This window comes from Buteo buteo, chromosome 26 (assembly GCF_964188355.1).
Source record: "Buteo buteo chromosome 26, bButBut1.hap1.1, whole genome shotgun sequence".
NCBI classification, from domain to species: domain Eukaryota; kingdom Metazoa; phylum Chordata; class Aves; order Accipitriformes; family Accipitridae; genus Buteo; species Buteo buteo.
In genome coordinates, this window is record NC_134196.1 from 14048714 (window position 1) to 14055647 (window position 6934).

At 41.6% G+C, this 6934-nt stretch overlaps 1 long non-coding RNA gene across 1 annotated transcript; it reads left to right on the forward strand.

Moving 5' to 3' along the window:
• The first annotated feature begins 473 nt into the window (after nucleotides 1-473).
• On the forward strand, nucleotides 474-5474 carry LOC142044899 (uncharacterized). The gene is made up of 3 exons (XR_012654450.1): nucleotides 474-869; nucleotides 3742-3948; nucleotides 5415-5474. It is a non-coding gene; the product is annotated as an uncharacterized LOC142044899 (long non-coding RNA).
• Nucleotides 5475-6934: the final 1460 nt, after the last annotated feature.

A 6934-nucleotide genomic window follows, 5' to 3' on the forward strand; every position in this document is an offset into this window, starting at 1 on the left:
GACTATTTTCTTGGCTTCTCCAGCACACTTTCTAATGTCCCACCTGCCTCAAGATTTTGGAATTGGGAACTGTAACACTTCAACAGGTTCGGGACATCCCTGTCCCATCTCCAGCCTTCTAAATACTCTGGGTTTAAAGCTTACCCTTTTAGATAGCTGAAGCAAACAGGACCATGTGCTTCCTATAGAATAATAAATGCATAGATATGAACAAAAGTAAGTCCCAATACACTTAGTTTCCTTGTTTCCCTGATCATTCTTCTGGACGGACATGAGAGTCCTCTGTACCTGATTTCCTAGTCCCCGTTTTCCCAGATCTGCTTGGCTGGGGTCTGTTTTCTGTGCCTTTGGCTTTCCTGCTATAATTTTCCTCAGCGTGGCTGATGAGATCCTTTTCTTTTATAAAGCTGGAGCCCTTTGATCAGTTTTATCAGTTGATCTCTTCATTGGTTATTTCCTTTCTGCAGTTAAAAGTGTTTTGCCGTGACGGGCAACCATCTTGCTGATCAAGGATGCTGTGTTTTGGATGGAAAACCACTGAAGCCTGAGGGCTCCCATTGCCAGCCTTGTGCCCGTCTCCGCCACCACCGTGAGAGAGCCTGGGAGCATCCCTTCTGCCAGAATTCCCCAAATACGCACAGGGATTTTCCTCAAATTGTCCTTCTCAGCCTTCTGGAAAAGGGATGGCTCACTGAACCAGAAACTGAGAAGGGAATTAAGTGTTTCACAGCGGCCCTGACGCACACGGTGGCACTAGGTGCCTGGCGAAACAAGATCGACTTTCTCCAGCTGGCCCTAACTGCCTGCGACCTCAGATCTACATCTCTGATGGAAGAGGCGAAAGCCTGAGTATCGCACGGCAAGACACAGTAAGAAATCTAGGTTTGCAGTAGAATGTCTGGGAATACTCTCTTAGCAAGTGTCTTCCTCCGTCTGTCATCTTGTCGTATGAATTCTGCTTCTGGTCATATTACACCCGCAAATCCTTTGGGGCAAGCTTTTCCTGTAATGCTTTCTCATGCCTCCTGCACAAATACACCCAGGGCACATTCCTGCTACCTTATTAAAAGATCTATGACATAGTTATTGAAAATATTGCTCACATTAAAAAAAAATTATTAGTTTTTTAAAAGGTGATGGCTTAATTTTCAGTCTGGGTCCTTCAGAATCTTTTAATGGCTGGTTAACATCACATTGGCAGCCTAGACTTCTGAGCCATAAAATGTGAAACTTTTAAATTTTTTCCTTATGACAGAGGTATTCGGGGTAGAAAATCTGAATGACACAAAAGAAGAAATTTGCCAGGGAGCTCTAAGGGGGAAATAGAGCTGAACAATCTTTTTCTAATTATCCTAATAGACTGCCATTATCAGAAATGCTCTGTGCTCCATTGGGAAAGAAGGTTATGTTAATAGGAAACAAAGATATTTGATCCTTCGTAGATCAAAGCACTTTTATGATGCTGCTGTCATTATGAAAGACTCTGGGTGTAAGAATGGTACTTTGTGGACAATGGCTCTATTGTTTGTCACTTATTTACCTTCTAAAAAAAAAAAAAAAAATATCAGACCTAGTGTATCATTTATGAGGTTCCAGATTTGATGAGAAATGCTTCACTCTACCATAAAGCAACAGTTTTTAGGACTATGCTGTAGTTCACCGCCTACAAACATGAGAAGTTTCACTGTGCAAAAAGGAGTATTTGATACGGAAATAAAAACTTGCCAAAATCCACCGAAGTGCAGAAGGTCCTTGCAAAGCCTCTGAATTCCACACTGGAAAGGCCTGTGGGCTTTCTTACCCATTTTTTCCCTTTCTCTTTATGCTTACTTGCATTCAGAGTTTAGCTCTGAGAGTGTCCAAGCAGCCTTTTTCCTTTTGTCCTTACACAATGCTTAGAGCAGTGGGATGCTGGTCACCAAAGCTCCAAAGTGCTCTGCTAACACAGATAATAATAAATATAGAGAGAGATCGATACTGAGAACAGTTCACCTGTGGCTCACAAAATGGATTTCTTAACTGCTGTAAAACCCTCCGAGGAGGGAAAAAGTGCTTAAAGACCTGGAGAGGCCTATGTACACCAGCAGTGTTGTGTAAAGAATAGTGTCAAGAGTATGGGAGAAGGAGAGAGAATGGTTTTCAAGGGAAAGCCTATCAATTCTTGTAGGTAGAAAAGCAGTATTGAGGGATAGAACTAAATAATTAATAGTGGTAGTTTACTTTGACCTATATTTCAGTTCTGTACAAGCTAGTATCACCAATTCCTATTTAAGTGGAGTGAATAGAAGAAAAAATGTATTTGAATGTTGAATAGCTTGTCAGTTCACCAAACTTAACACTTGATGAACACAATAAAACAAGATCTATTGTTTTGTTTGTTTTCTACTGACCCTTGTATAAAGGTGGGTTTTTAATGATGTTTTTCATGGAAATGCTTTCTTTCTACATGAGTATCTTTATCCTCTTTCTTTGACTGTTGCTCCATGAATAGTCTCATACTGTGGATGCACATACGTGTCTGTCTTCAAAACCGGAGATCTTTCTTCCCCCTTTTGCAATACCAATAAAGGGTACTGTACAGTCGTCCCCTGTGCCCAGCACATGGGTGCATACACAGTTTGCCCACTGCCATTTCAGTTTCTCTTTGCTGCTTTTTGGAATGAGGCACTTGGTGTCTATGAGGGTTTTTAAATGCTTTTGCTCCAGCTTCTTCTAACATTATCTTTTCTTGTACCTCTTCCAAATTCCACCTCTCAACCTCTATACAACCTCTCTGTGTTCACTGTCTTAGAGGTGGGCAAATTTCTAAGAAGTGCTCCGCTTGCGGTATTTTTAAGCCTAGAGCAAGGAGGGCTCAGGACTTTCAGTTGCAAAGCTGCTTGTTCAGGAAGCCACAGAAGCTGCATCCACACCTCCAGTAACTCATACCGTTATTCTGTAGTTTGGGAAGAAAGTTACCTGAAGCTAGGAGGTGATAATGGAGTCCCCTTCACCGGGATAAATGCAAGCAAGAGCACATGTCCCCAAAACTGCAAAGCTTTCTGGAATCTAAACTGATGTGTCAGAGGCACATCTTGGGTATTACTTAGCCAGAAGGATGAGAGGAGTGGGTCAGAGCAGCAGGTAGAAATAGCAGCGAGGAAGTACCAGCGTCACCCAGAGAAGCAGATTTTTGTACGAACAGGAAGGTTACAGAGCGTCTGGGTGAATCTGTGGCTGAACACAGAAATTGTCCAGAGCCTCCTTCAAGGCGACAGCATTTTGCAGTGTGCAGTAAATGAATGGGATAGTGCCAAGAAGGTATCTTTACTCTCTGAGGATGTCCCCTCCTCACTGGGCTTACACAGTCAGGGTATTTCACCATATCAGGGCATTTTAAATATGAATGGGAGTTTCTATGCAGGCATATGGGGATTCCTGGTCTCCAGCAGGAAACTCTGGTTGTCTTCAGTTGTCGCTGGAGTTAAGACTATACTGTAAAGGAAGCACCTAAACCCTGCCCAAGGTGGGGAGAACTAGGCCCTGGCCTTAGAGAAATTCATACTGAAGCTGAATGGCATTAAATGGACTTTCATGAATGTAGTCCTATTTTTGGCTTTTAAAATACAAAGTTAGCAAACTGGGTCAGAATGACAATTGCTAGATTAAACACTGTTCCTGGAAGTTGTAAACTGAGATGCTTTCTTGCAGGGTAGGTCTTGCAAACTTTGACTTGCTTTATTGTCTTGTGTTTTGGGGTAGGACCTACTATGAACAATTTTAGATCTTCAAGTGTGAACATAAGCGATGACCATTCTGGCAGCTGGAGCACCTCAAGCCTCTCTATATTCCACGGACTGGTGTTGAATTTGTTTGCAAAATGGAGACAAATCCAGTGGAAAATTTTCATGTTTTATTGTTTTCTTCAAGCTTCCTATGATTTTCAAGCAGCTGTAGGAGAAACTTGAGGTAAGTATATAAACCCCATTTTTAAGGAAATGGCTTTCTGTCTCATTCATTTCTGCAAATGGGCCTTCTACATTGTTCATCTATTACACTGAATTTAACAAGTATCAAATATACTGTGGCATCACCAAACAAAATAGCAAACGTGTAGAACTATGACTACCCTAGTGGCAAGCAATGACCAATTTCCTTAACGAATAGTCAGCTCCAAGAATCTGTGTATAAAATTTGTATGCAGTTACACATTAATATTGAGGAATATGCTGAAATCTCACAAACTCCAGAATATCGCCAGTTGCCCAAACCTGCAAAAAAACCCCAAATCACTCACGGGAAAATGCAACAATACGGAGGATTGTCTGTATACTGGGAGAAGTATATATCAAATAAAGCAAAACTCCTCATACTTTGCACTCACAGTAGGGCATTCAATTAAGTCAGAGAACTATTCTCGCACTTCATGAATTAAGATGCTGGTGGCTGGTTCTTCCACTTGGCTAGTTTGCCATGGTTTAGACACGTTCTCATCGATCCTCTCTTCTATGTACTTCCCTGGTACAAGGATCTTGGCTCCTCTTTCATTTGCTGACTGATCATGATGTTCAGGGAGAGAAGTGCTGAGGCATTTGTTCACATTGCAGACTTAAGACTGCTTTCATATCCTAGAATTCATTCCCCAGCCACACAAAACTTTCTGGAGTTCATTTTCATAGTTAACCAGAAAAGAGGCCTAGGAGAATTTCACAGAAGGCTGTGGTACTTCCTATAGGAGACAAAATCTGTTTCTAGTAGAACAATCTTCCCAATTACTTTTTTCTTAGAAGGCCAGGAGAGCTCCTTCCTCCAGGAAAAGGTCAGTTCATAAACTGGAAATGCTGATAATAACTGCAGTGACAGCTATAGATAGTCGTGAGAAGCTGTTGTTATGCATGGAACCAAATTAATAACTGCAGACACCTGTCAAAACAGTGATTACATATCAAGAATGACACCAGATGAAAAAGGAGATGTTTGAAACTTCCTTCAAGTATTAGTTTTGGAGTCCTGAGACTTTCAAGGCCAGTTGGAGAAGACTCTTGGTATGTGCATGCATAATACTTAGTGGAAGTCTTTAGATTCACAGATGGACAGTTTTTTCCCTTGTTAATGAAACATATTTTTTGCTTGACAAGTGGAAAACGATGCCACCTGTGAAAAGATTAAATAGGGATTTTGAGTGGACTCTTTGTGACTGAGTTTTTTAGAAATCCTGGCTGTGGGCCAGCTCTCAAGAGGAATATTCTTAATGTTTGTTTTTTCCTATGACTGAGATCAGATCCTTAGATAATTGTGACAATGCCACAACAAATTGTTTTATGGAGGGAACATACTCAAATTTCCTACGTCTCCAGAGTCACTGGAGCACAAGTCTGTGATTCTCATTATGTGAACAAGATGTTCTTAATGTTGATACTGCCTTTTCTTTCCAGTTAACTTGCAAGCGTTAGGTATAACACATGGAATTCCTTCTACTGTATTTATTAGCATGGGTAAGTTTGCATTTTTCTTTAAAATTTCTCATCTCATGTAACTGGGACTCTGTTCAAGCAAAGACAGATAAAGAGTTGAATCAATTTCCTAGGCTTAGTTTAGATAATATAGAAGAATGCCCACATTATTTTTTACAATACCATTGTTGCAGAATGACAGCTTTGTCCCTTGGTTGGCACATGTTTATTGAAAGAACACGACGTGCTTATTGTGGTTGGTGGAGATGCTGGTCCATCCTTTGCTGGTGGAAGCAGTGCAGCTCTGCTGGAGTTTGAGAGCTATGTTCTCCTACAGCACCTGAGCATCTGCACAATTACTGTGCCTCATGGATCTGCAAAGGATTTTCTAACACTGTTGTTGTTGCTGCTGTGATCCTAGTTCTGGTCTTTTATTGTTAGCTTTCCTGTACTCATGTTCTTACTCTTCTGTCTCCACTTCCTTATCTTCCAGTGCTTTCCTGAAGGAAGAACATTAATTTTGCTACAAACATTTTTAATTATTTGAGCCTTTCTTAAGTGGTTGAGTAATGAGATTTTCAGCAGGACCTTAACTTTCACACAGCAACCTAAACTGATGACAGAGAAATGTCTGATTAGGAGATTATTGTTCCAGTGTTTCATACAACAGTCAGAGGAAAAAAGTGGTGCCCAATACTGTAAAGCTGCAATTCCTATGACAGACAATATGGACAGGAGAGAGTTGGACACTTTGTGTGGCAGCAGCTTGCTTGCTGTCTCGTTTATGTAGGCCACTAAGGCAGAGAGCAAACATGGAGCAGCAGCAACAGCAAGGACTGTGCAAGTGGCCGGTCTCAATTCGAGATCAAGTGTGACCACCAGATTACCCAGGGATGTTGTCCCCCGTTTTGGGAACGAGGCCTGAAGCCGCATGCCCAGCTGATGCAGCACTTCTCCTGCAGTGTCATTCTCTGTGCTCCTCTGCTAGTGTCTGCTAAGGCTTGGCCTTTATCCCCATCCATTTTTCTTACAGGTCATCCCAATCTTCTTTATGGCTGTTTGCATCCTGTCTCTTGAAGCCCTTGCTCCTCCCTGGCTTATGCACTCCCCTGTGCTGTCTTTGTCACGCTTCTGGTTTTTTCCTCGTAAAGATAATTAATGCCTTTCTCATCCCCATTCACTGCTGGTTCTGTCCCACCTCATTAAGACTATTCTGAAACTCACCCACCAAAATTACTTCTCCACTGGCCCTTCTGGCTGAAATGACTCCACCCGCTCCAGCCTCCTTATCTATGCTGAGAACCTGCACACTCCCTGCTAAAATCAATTTACATCTAGGATCATTTAACTTTTTTTTTGTTTTTTCTTCTTTCTCAGTTTTTACTTTGTTGGTATTTTACCTAGTTCTTTCAGGTACTTCACAGAAATGACCTACAGTCACAATCTCTGAAAAACCAAGCACACATAACTGTCCTGTGCTGCAGTCCCTCCTAACAGGAATG